Genomic DNA, 12,547 nt, shown 5'->3' on the forward strand with positions numbered 1-12,547 from the left:
TTCATCCATAACTTTTTTTTTTTGTTACGTTCTTTTTGGTGTGATTGGGTTTAACCTAATCGTTTTGCCCATGCAAAAGAGTGAATAGATTCTGAACGTTTTATTTGGAGGGTCGCATATAGTTTTGATTTTGTTTACGGCGATATAGGTTATTTTGGAAATAAATCATATTTTAATGGACACACAATAGATCAAGGTGTATTTATTTTTTACGAATAGTTTGCTTTTGAGGTTGGTTTTCTTTAATGGCTGCAAATAATTTTATTTTGGAATCATTTCTTATTCTAAATTGATAATGGAAAATATATATATGATAAAAAAAACTGTGATGGTTTACGGCCAAACAATTTCCATAGGATTTGGATCGTAGAGATGGTGTTTCATGTATTGTGCGCTGATATTGAACTGGATTATGAGATGAATAAACCGCAGAAACATTATCACAATAGACTATCGTCGCCTTGCAAAGAGGAACGTGCAACTCAAATAACAAATTTCGTAACCATGTGGTCTCTGAGACAGCATTTGCAACTCCTTGATACTCTGCTTCCGCATTAGATCAGGAGATCAGAGGTTGTCGTTTACACGACGAAGAGACTAGATTGTGGCCAAGGAATACACAACAGCTGAAGGTAGATCTGCGAGAGTGAGGGCATCCACCCCCAGTCGGCATCAGAGTAAACAGTCAAAGTGTGTGATGGGGAAGCAACCAATTGAAAACCATAGTCAATGGTGCTCTGTAGATACCGAAAAATCTTCTTCATGAACTGAAAGTGGGGTCTCTCGGGGCATGCATGAATAAACAACCTTGTTGAATAGCATATGTAATATACGGACGAGTGAACGTTAAGTATGGTAGAGCTCTGGCAAGAGTCCTGTATAGGGTGCCATAAGCAAGAAGTAGGGTGCCATCAGTAAGAAGTTCACCATCTGTGGCACTGAGTTTAGTGTACGTGTCCACCGGGGTAGTGCAAGGCTTGCAAGAAGCCATAAAAGCTCGCTAAAGAATGTCACAAGTATAAAATGCTTGCGACAAGAACAAACTATGTTATCACGTGTGGCCGTGATACCTAGAAAATGGTGAAGGGCCCCCAAATCAGTCATTGCAAACTCTCAAGACAAAGAGGTGATAATACTGCGTAAAAAAAAAAAAAAAAAAAAAAAAAAAAAAAAAAAAAAAAAAAAAAACATAATCAGAGGCAGTCAAGATAATGTCATCAATATAGAGCAATAAGTAGGCACGGTGTCGGCCATGTTAATATATGAATAGTGAAGAATCACATATGCTGCTCTGGAAGCCATGTGAGGTGATGAAAGGGGCAAATCTAGTATATCAGGCACGAGGGGCATGTTCAAGTCCACATAGAGATTTCCTGAGACAACACACATGAGAAGGAAACCGAGTATCCACAAATCTTGGAGGTTGGTGCATAAAACAGTCTCATGAAGATCATCATCAAGAAAGGCGTTCTTAACATCTAACTGGTGGATCGGCCATGCCTGGGACACAGCGATACTAAGAACGGTCCGAATAGTATCCGATTTCACAATTAGACTAAATGTCTCGTGGTAATCAATCCCTACCGTTTGGGATTTCCCATTAACAACCAGTCGTGCTTTATATCTATCAAGCGAACCGTCTACTTTAAACTTGTGGCGGAATAGCCACATACAATGAATAATTGGACTATCGGATGAGCGAGGGACAAGATCCCATGTTTCATTTTCTTGTAACGCTTTAAATTCGTCTTCCATGGCTAGTAACCAACTAGGATCAGATCAGGCTATGGGTATAGAGGTCGGAATCGGTGAGAAGGGAGATAAGGTGGTAGTATGGAGGTTGAGACAAGAGATAGGTTTAGTAACACCTGCCCGAGAACGAATGGTCATAGGATGAGCTGAAGGAGGTGGGTTGGGTTGTAACATCCCCGACTCCCATGTATAAATTCTATTATTTAATATTCATTTTGAAAGGGAAACTCGACGAGTTGGAGGCCCCAACTCGTCGAGTAGAGGCTGAGGTGGTGGTGTGGGTTTTAGAATCAACTCGACGAGTTGGAGGGACCAACTCGACGAGTTGGAGCTGAGTGAGAAAACCCTAATTATTTGGGTTTGCACCCTATTTAAAGGACTCTAAGCCCTTTACCCTATCTCCCTCGTCACCATAGTACCCTGAGAGAAACCCTAATCGAACTGTTACCATCTGTGAGAGAGAGCGAAGAGAGGGGGGGGGGGGGGGGGCTAAGTGTGTGTGTTTTGGTGTATTCTTTGAAGGGGCTTGAGGAGCAAAAGGCTTGGAAACGTGAATGAGTCCTTGGATCCGGCATTCTTTCAGTGTTAGTGGCCATTTGGAGGTAAAAAGCCACTAACTTGATCACTTGATGGTTATATCTCTCCATTAGAGAGTTTATGGCCCTTTCTAGCTTCTCCTTGAGTCATTTATGGCTGCGAGCATGATATGGAGATGAGACTTCATATCTGGACACTATTAGGCCCCTTAAGGCCTAAAGTTTAAGCTTTATCAAGCTTAGGACAATCTCCATGGCCTAAAGCCCTTGTTGAGTCTTGTTTTGATGAAATTAGCCCTTAAAGGCCATGCATGGATGTAAAGCTTGCAAGTTTACGTTGTATCTTAGCCATACGAGGCTAGATCTAGAGTTTAATTGGGGCCTTATTCTTGCTTAAAGACGTCTAAGTGAGAGATATGGCTGAAGGAACTCGACGAGTTGGTGAGCCAACTCGACGAGTTGGTTAGGGTTTTTCCCGATGTTCTAGACATGGTGCAGACTCGACGAGTTGACTTGAGTTTTCCCGATTTTTCTGAGAATAGAAAGAACTCACCGAGTCGCATAGATGCACTCGACGAGTTGAGTCAACCTAGACTATTGATTTGAGTGTTGAATTCTGTTTGTAACAACATAAATTTTCAAATCAAATTTTTCATATTTAAAACACATAAAAACTCATAATATATTTCTCGAAAATATAATTGTTTCAAGTGTCAACACAAATCCACATAAAAACACAATCTCGGTGGACCTCTGATGCTCGTACTGACCGGTCATCCGCAATCGCATCCTCTAGAGAGCAATCCAACATGCTTGAAGACTCAGGAAACTTCTTGTAACATCCCGAGTCCAGGAGTGCAAGTTCGGGGTTCAAAGTGTAAATTTGAAGGGCAACTCGGCGAGTCCATGGGTGGACTCAGTGAGTAGGGTCGCGTCTCAGGTCGCGTGTTAAGTGGCCAACTCGGCGAGTCCAAGGCTGGACTCGGCGAGTAGGCGCTGAGTGAATAAAACCCTAATTTCGGGGGATGAGCCCTATATAAAGGACATTATACCCTCTCCCCAGCCTCCTTACCTTCCCTTGAAGTCCATAAAACCCTAGAAGCGTGATTGCGAAGGATTTGAGTGCATTTGAGCCTTGGAGAAGAAATTCGGAGGAAGATCTTGGAGAGTTAGGAGGCTTGGAGCAATGGGCTTTGCTTAGATTCGAATTTCCTTGCTGATTGGGGCTTCCTTTTGAGGTATTATCTCGTTTTTGGGCTGCTATTCATCTAGATTCATCATTTTTGGGATGTGTGGGAAGTTTAGCTTGTGGTATTTAGAGTTTGAAGGTTAGATCTGAGGTTGCTACCTCAGATCTGGAATGGAGAAGGTCTAGAGTGCATTAAAGTCCCTGTTATTGAGTGTTTGGTGAAGCCATCTTGTCCCAAACCCTAGCCCTAGAGTGTAAAATGCCTAGATATCTTTGGATTCACGTAAAGTTTGCTACTTTACGTGATGGAAGGATTGTAGAAGGGTAGATCTACGTTTTCGATCGATTGCATGGCCTGGAAGGCTTCTGTATGGGTTAAGAACTAGTGGTACTCGGCGAGTCACAAGGGTGTACTCGGTGAGTTGCTTGAAGGTGGGCTGGAACTCAACGAGTTGGAAGAACAACTCGGCGAGTTGGTTGAAGATAGCCTTGGACTCGACGAGTCTGTTCTTGGACTCGGCGAGTCTGGTCTTGAGGTATTAGACTTTCCTGGTTAAGCTAAGAATCGGTGAGTCAAGGGATGAGTCGGTGAGTTGAAATGGGTCCTTTTCAGTGTTGGGGGACTCGGCGAGTCAGCGGGCTGACTCGACGAGTAGAGTCAGCCAGAAGGTTGACTTTGACTTTGATTTTGACCAAGAGTTGACTAGTTGACTTCTAAGGGCAATTTGGTAATTGTTGGCTTTTGTTTTGAGTTCAGTGTTGGTGCTAGCCAGTGGTGGAGATCGTGTCAATGGTCAGAGCATCTCGATCTTATCTTTCCATTCAGCAGTTGCGAGGTGAGTTATCCTCACTATATCAACAGGGTCTAAGGCACCAAGGCCGGCCCTTTATCGGATTGTAATCTGGGTATTATTGTTATGTTGCTGTTTTACTATGTTTGCATCCTGGTAGTTAGGATGGTATTCGTTAGACACCTAGTTAAGGTCGGTATCCTGGTATATAGGGTGATGCTATGCTAGTGACCGGTTAGGTCGGTATCCTGCTTAGAGTATGTTGTGTTACGTGATCTGCTAGATTGGTTTGATTGAATGTGAATTGCTATATGATTGTATGTTTATGTGCACATGGTTGTTTGACTGGGGATGGGTTGAGGCGGGACCTGCTTTGTGCTGTAGGCCAACATACCCAGGGCAGATCGGTTATTCCGAAGGCCCAACGAGCGGTCCGGATAGGCTGTAGGCCCCATGAGGGGGGACCAGACGTGCCGAGGCTCGGAGAGTGGACCAGGCCGACTGAAGGCCCGATGCGGGCGGACCAGTCATACTGTAGACTCAGAGAGTGGACCAGGTGGGTTGAAGACCCGGTGCGGGCGGACCAACCATACTGCAGACTCGAGGGACAGGACTAGACTCGGAGGGTGGACCAGGTGGACTGAAGGCCCAACACGGCGGACCAGTCACACAGAAGACCCGATATGCATGGTTGTTCTGTGATTCGATATGATATAGCAGGTTATGTGTGTGGTATATGTGGTTGGTATTTTGGGGGTATCTCACTAAGCTTTCGGGCTTACAGTTGTGGTTTAATGTTTTTCAGGTTCTTCAGGAGACCGTGGCAAGGCAAAGGCATGATCGTACCACTCCTCGTATTTGTGTTTTATGATATGGTTCTGGGAATACTCTGATAATAAATGTATTTGAAAACCTTTTTGTAATAACATGATTAAAATGGGTTGTTTTTGAAAAGTTAAAAATTTGTTGAAATTTTTTGGTCTTTACAAGTTGGTATCAGAGCCTTGGTTTGAGTGAATTGGAGGAACATTCGTGTGAATCCAGTCTCAAATCAGGGAGAGTTTTTAAAAGAGAATTTAAAATGGTTTTCAAATTAAGTAAAAGGAGGACGCAGAGGTACAATCAGCAGGAGCCAGTAAGTAACCCCAAAATACCATGCATGATAATTATTTTCAAGCTTTGATAGAACAGCATGCTACTACTAGGCTAGGGATCTTCAGGATTTCATGATAATGTTACCTGTTTTATGATGCCTGCTAGCCTAGGGTTTCCTTCTGTATGAGATTTTCAGTGTTCCTCTAGGAGTGAGGATTGAGCGCTTGCTATGTATATTTGTCACTAGGGTGTTGTGGTAGTACTTCATACAAATATGGGTAGGTGTGGAAGGTAGTATGGGCCCGTACTAATGAAAGCACAGGACCCATACGCGTATCAGGGAAACCATGACCTCTAGGGTTGGGTTGGGAGTTGGTTCCCGGGTTAGTGGGAAGTATCTGAGATTTTGTGATGTTTTTCAGTATGATGGTCACGAGGCATGAGCAGGAGAGGGAGGTCAGGGCGGGTTTGTACCGCCCGAGGTTGTTGGTCAAATGAGCACAGACGAGTTGGATGCTAGGATACGTGAGATCCTGCATGATGAGGTTGTTGCATTGTTCTGGGCCGAGCTGCCGGAACTGTTTGGGTCGATCAAGAACACCATGGTGGAGTATTTTGATGAGCGTTATGCGGCTCTCGCATAGACGGCTGCCGCGGCGGCTATAGCGTCTGTAGCAGCGGCAGGGGGAGGAGCTGGTAGAGGTTTCCAGTATCGGGACTTCGATAATACGAAGCCCCCTACCTTTGATGGAGTTTAGGACCCGATTGTTTCTATGAGATGGTTGTCAGACATGGAAGGGTGTTTCTTCACGTGTTCATGCCCTGCTGATCATAGGGTGAGGTGTGCTCTGAACCTGTTGAGGCTTGGGGCGAAGGATTGGTGGAAATTGACCACGGGGTCATATTCGGATGCTTAGAGGGCTGCAGTTTCATGGGATTAGTTCCGAGAGATGTTTAGCACTCGTTATGTTCCGAGGGTTGAGAGGGAGAGATTGGCTCATGAGTTCCTTGAGATGAAGCAGGATTCGGAGTCGGTGACGGAGATCACCAGGATGTTCACTGAGAGGGCGATGTTTTGCCCTGAGTTTGCTTCAGAGCAGGATCAGATGTCCTGATATCTGAGTATGCTCAAGAGGGATATCAGACAGTTCGTGTCTACGCAGAGGTGCGAGACCTTGTTAGAGTTACAGGAGTCTACCAGGCGGCGTGAGTTGGAGCTTGAGTTGCAGTTACGAGAGCAGAGGCAGGCTCCGGTGCAGTCGCAGCCGGCGCCAAAACGGTCTAAGACCGTCGATTCTAGATTTGGAGATCAGAGCAGCCACACTTGTGGGAAGTGTGGGAAGGGTCACACCGGAGTTTGTCGGTCCGGTGGTGCATGCCGCAAGTGCGGAAAGGAGGGGCACTATGCGAGGGATTGTTGGCAGGCAGTCCTGGGTCGGGATTTGAGGATCTGTTATCATTGTCATCAGGTTGGACACTTGAGGGTCAACTGTCCACAACTTGTTGCAGTACCGGTGCAGGCTCCAGCACCGGCCACGTTGAGGATCACGGGTGGAGGTCAGGGTGGTGCGGAGCCCCCAAGGGCTCAGGGTCGTGCTTTTCAGCTTACAGCGGAGGAGGTCAGGGCAGTGCCGGATGCAACTGCGGGTATGTTTCTTCTTGATGTCTTATTATTTTATGATTATTGTGGAGTATTGTTTATCTGCTAGTCTCGTTGCGTGGATTTTGGTATTGTATTCATTGATTTTGAGGGTTATGGCATGGTTATGGGTTTAGTGTTGGGAATGTCATTGGTTATCATTCATGAGGGTTGTTCGTGGGAATCGGGTGTTGGTCTGGATATCAAGCAGCATTTGCAGTCTGAGGAGTGGTTAGCTGAGGATCGAGTTTCTTTCATGTCGGGATGATCAGTATTGTTATGCGATTGGTGAAGGTTGCTCGTGTTAGTGGGAATCGGTTCGCGCGTAAGAGTATGGGTCGTGAAGGGTTGTTGAGGGAGGTCGGTGATGGAGACCGGTGGTTGATAGTCAGTGCTCTAAGTGGGGGAGAATTGGAGAATTCTCCAGAAAAATCAATGAGTATGAGAGGTCGTTTAGCTACATGGGATTCAGTAGTGTCTCGGTCAGCCAAAAGCGTAGGCTGGTATTACTGAGTGGCAGGCGTGCGGGGCGGGATACAGACCAAGAGCGATTGATTGTGGAAGGCCTAGGATCGGGCCGGGACTGAGTGTATGGGATGGAGGTAAAGTTCGGAACCCTTAGAGGGCTAGAACAGTATGCATGGGAGGAGTTTCCCGAAGGAGTAACTCGGAATGTTGAAGTGCTAGTTGAGCGGTCCGGATAGACTGAAGGTCGGTCGGCGTACCAGTCAGGCCGAAGGCTTGGAGAACGGTCCAACCAGACTGAAGGCCCTGGAGGGCGGTCCAGGTCTGCTGAAGGTTATGAGAGTGGTCCAGTTTGGCTGAAGGCCTGGTAAGGCGGTCCGGTCATTCTAAAGACTCTGCATGTGATGTTAGTTCGGTGCAAGGAAATGGATTGAGTATGTCGTGATATGTTAGCGTTAGAAGGTCTGGCCCCGGATATTGATCACGTGTAGTGGAGGTAGTGCATGGACTCAGGAGTCCCTGCGAGCGGATTCAAGTATGTGTGGCGCAGGGGATAGCGGTTATGCCATAAGGAAATGGTGTAGTATTGGGTGAGCACCATGGCACTTGTGGTAGTGTCAAGGCAGCCAAGTGGATCTCCTTGGTAAGGAAAAAAAAAGGAACGTAGCTCCGAGAGGGAGTGTAAGTTCACGGAAGTGAAAACAGTAGTATGAAGTTATGATTGGAGTGCTTCAATTATGTTTATTGCACAGTGTGTGCGGCGGTGATATGGAATCACATTCGGTTTAGATGTCTGCCGAGGTCAAGGAAGGAAATTCCAAGGGTGTAAAGTCAAGAGGCTCATAAGGGATGCAGAGATGAAGTCTTTGATTCTCAGCTCGATTTTGGTTAAGAAATTGTGTATGTAGTGGTAATTCATCCTGGGGGATGTTTGGAGGTATTGTCAGTGTATCGGGTTTTCCAACCTGAGGTGCTAGAGCCAGTTCAACATGGGTATGAGATTGCGGAGGGGAACTTATGAGAGTTGCTATGAGATTAAGGGATGTATCGTCCTGTCAGCATGGAGGGGGTAAAGTTGAATTCAGACCGAGATTCTGGTGGTTCAGGGATTATTTCTAGCTCTCATGAGTCAAATGATTGTGGTGAATTGGAGCGAGCGAGGTATCAGGGAGTGGTACTCAATGGTTAGGTGTGGTTATCAGAGGATGAGACCGGTGGTCGGTTTGAAGCGGGGGCCAGAACACCGCAAGAAAAGAGAAAGTTGGGTTCGGGTTTCGATGGCTGTGTTTTGAGGAATCTGGTCTGGTTAATGCCAGGTGGTACATTACGGAAGTAGTTCTGGAGTTGTATTACCGCAGGCTTCGAGGACGAAGCCTAATTTAAGTGGGGGAGAATTGTAACATCCCGAGTCCAGGAGTGCAAGTTCGGGGTTCAAAGTGTAAATTTGAAGGGCAACTCGACGAGTCCATGGGTGGACTCGGCGAGTAGGGTCGCGACTCAGGTTGCGTGTTAAGTGGCCAACTCGGCGAGTCCAAGGCTGGACTCGGCGAGTAGGCGCTGAGTGAAGAAAATCCTAATGTCGGGGGATGAGCCCTATATAAAGGACATTATACCCTCTCCCCAGCCTCCTTACCTTCCCTTGAAGTCCAGAAAACCCTAGAAGCGTGATTGTGAAGGATTTGAGTGCATTTGAGCCTTGGAGAAGAAAGTCGGAGGAAGATCTTGGAGAGTTAGGAGGCTTGGAGCAAGGGGCTTTGCTTAGATTCAGATTTCCTTGCTGATTGGGGCTTCCTTTTGAGGTATTATCTCGTTTTTGGGCTGCTATTCTTCTAGATTCATCATTTTTGCGATGTGTGGGAAGTTTAGCTTATGGTATTTAGAGTTTGAAGGTTAGATCTGAGGTTGCTACCTCAGATATGGAATGGAGAAGGTCTAGAGTGCATTAAAGTCCCTGTTATTGAGTGTTTGGTGAAGCCATCTTGTCCCAAACCCTAGCCCTAGAGTGTAAAATGCCTAGATCTCTTTGGATTCACGTAAAGTTTGCCACTTTACGCGATGGAAGGATTGTAGAAGGGTAGATCTACGTTTTGGATCGATTGCATGGCCTGGAAGGCTTCTGTATGGGTTAAGAACTAGTGGTACTCGGCGAGTCACAAGGGTGTACTCGGCGAGTTACTTGAAGGTGGGCTGGAACTCAACGAGTTGGAAGAACAACTCGGCGAGTTGGTTGAAGATAGCCTTGGACTCGGCGAGTTTGTTCTTGAACTCGGCGAGTCTGGTCTTGAGGTCTTAGCCTTTCCTGGTTAAGCTAAGAATCAGTGAGTCAAGGGATGAATCGGTGAGTTGAAATGGGTCCTTTTCAGTGTTGGGGGACTCGGCGAGTCAGCGGGCTGACTCGGCGAGTAGAGTCAGCCAGAAGGTTGACTTTGACTTTGACTATGACCAAGAGTTGACCAGTTGACTTCTAAGGGCATTTTGGTAATTGTTGGCTTTTGTTTTGAGTTCAGTGTTGGTGCTAGCCAGTGTTGGAGATCGTGTCAGTGGTCAGAGCATCTCGATATTATCTTTCCAGTCAGCAGTTGTGAGGTGAGTTATCCTCACTATATCAACAGGGTCTAAGGCACCAAGGCCGGCCCTTTATCGGATTGTAATCCGGGTATTGTTGTTATGTTGTTGTTTTACTATGTTTTCATCCTGGTAGTTAGGATGGTATTCCTTAGAGACCTAGTTAAGGTCGGTATCCTGGTATATAGGGTGATGCTATGCTAGTGACCGGTTAGGTCGGTATCTTGCTTAGAGTGTGTTGGGTTACGTGATCTGCTAGATCGGTTTGATTGAATGTGAATTGCTATATGATTGTATGTTTATGTGCATATGGTTGTTTGACTGGGGATGGGTTGAGGCGGGACCTACTTTGTGCTGTAGGCCAACATACCCAGGGCAGACCGGTTATTCCAAAGGCCCAATGAGCGGTCCGGATATGTTGTAGGCCCCACGAGGGCGGACCAGACGTGCCGAGGCTTGGAGAGTGGACCAGGCCGACTGAAGGCCGGATGCGGGCGGACCAGTCATATTGTAGACTCAGAGAGTGGACCAGGTGGGTTGAAGGCCCGGTGCGGGCGGACCAACCATACTGCAGACTTGAGGGACATGACTAGACTCGGAGGGTGGACCAGGTGGACTGAAGGCCCGACACGGCGGACCAGTCACACAGAAGACCCGATATGCAAGGTTGTTCTGTGATTCGATATGATATAGCAAGTTATGTTTATGGTATATGTGGTTGGTATTTTGGGGGTATCTCACTAAGCTTTCGGGCTTACATTTGTGGTTTAATGTTTTTCTGGTTCTTCAGGAGACCGTGGCAAGGCAAAGGCGTGATCGTACCGCTCTTTGTATTTGTGTTTTATGATATGGTTCTGGGAATACTCTGATAATAAATGTATTTGAAAACCTTTTTGTAATAACATGATTAAAATGGGTTGTTTTTGAAAAGTTAAAAATTTGTTGAAATTTTTTGGTCGTTACACTTCTTGCTAAGCACAAGAGAGACAAACGATCGGGTAGCACCTGAATCAAACAATACTTGAACTGGGATACCGTTCACATGGAACGATCCTAAATAGAGCACATACATAGCATATCAAAATCACAACGACATAACATAAAATCATAAGAACGATATCATACCTGTCACCACATCGGGTGCAGCACGTGCCTCCTCGGATGTCAACTAAAATGCTCGACTCCGCACCACTGGAACCTCTATCTTGGCCTTCCGACCATCCGTAACCCATGCTAACGCCGGGGTCGGCGCCGCCGCTGGTGCTGTTGCTGTCGCTACTGTCAATCTAGGGCAGTTGGCCTTATTATGGTCCTTCTGATTGCAATGGGAGCAAATCAGGTCTGACATCTTCACTGTGGGGGTGGGGGCAGTACAATCCCTGCCAAAGTGACCTGTCTTGCCGCACTTGTAGCAGCTCGATGATCCCTCTCTACAAGCTCCCTCATGCAGTCTGTAGCATTTCTTGCATCGGCTCTAGCCCAGTTGGCCCTTCGACCTAACGTCGAATCCCTTAGGTTTCTTCCCTGAAACCCCCGTCACCTGCTCAGTCTCTTCTTTCCTCTTCCTGACATACTCCAAATCGAGCTCCCTCTCCCATGCCCTGGAAATCATGGACTCTAGGGTCGGGCAGGCTAAATAGCTGACATGCTCCCTAATATCAGGCCTCAACATATCATGGTAGCAGGTCCTCCACATCTCCTCATCCCCTGCATACTGTGGTACCAATAGGGCCCTATCCTTGAACTTGGTGGTGATCTTCGCCACTGTCTCAGTCGTCTGCGTCATATCCAAAAAATCCTTGGCTAGCTGCTGAAGCTCTACAGTCGACGCAAACTCAGCCCTGAATCTGGTCTCGAAATCTGACCACGCCATAGCCTCAACGACTGGGGCTCCCAATGAGTCACGAATTGACTCCCACCAGTCTCTAGCTCTTTCCCTCAAACACCCTGCAACAAAGTGGATCTTCGACCCTTCCAGGCAGAAGCTCGTCAACTGCACATAGTCAATGTCTGTGATCCATCTCCTAGCAGCAATGGGGTCTTACACCCCGTGAAAATCCGGCGCACCACTCCCTCTAAAGTCCTTAAAGGACAGTGTGCGTGTACCCGACTGGCTGGACGCCAAGTCACTCCTGAATGCTCGGAGACGATCCTCCATCAGCTCAATAATCCCTTCCTTGATCGACCCGAAAATAACCAGGGTCGACTCAAGGATACCTCTCATGATCTCAGAAGCGATAAACACATAAACATTAGGATCTTACATGCTCTCGAGAGGTCTCACACACTCTCCAAGTTCCCTAGTTCCATTTTCGACCCTCCTTGACTCGAGCAGGGATCCTCTGCTTCCAGTAGTATGGGCCTATACTACATTCCACATCTATTCGTACTTTCCTCAAGGATTGATTCAACTTCACCAAGTCCCTTTACCGATACCCTTTCCCACTGATCTCGGCCTAGGCTTTCGTAGGGCACCCTCCGACCTACTCTTCGCTATCAGTTGTACTAGGAGTCC

The sequence above is a fragment of the Lactuca sativa genome, chromosome 2, assembly GCF_002870075.4.
Source record: "Lactuca sativa cultivar Salinas chromosome 2, Lsat_Salinas_v11, whole genome shotgun sequence".
Lineage (NCBI taxonomy): Eukaryota > Viridiplantae > Streptophyta > Magnoliopsida > Asterales > Asteraceae > Lactuca > Lactuca sativa.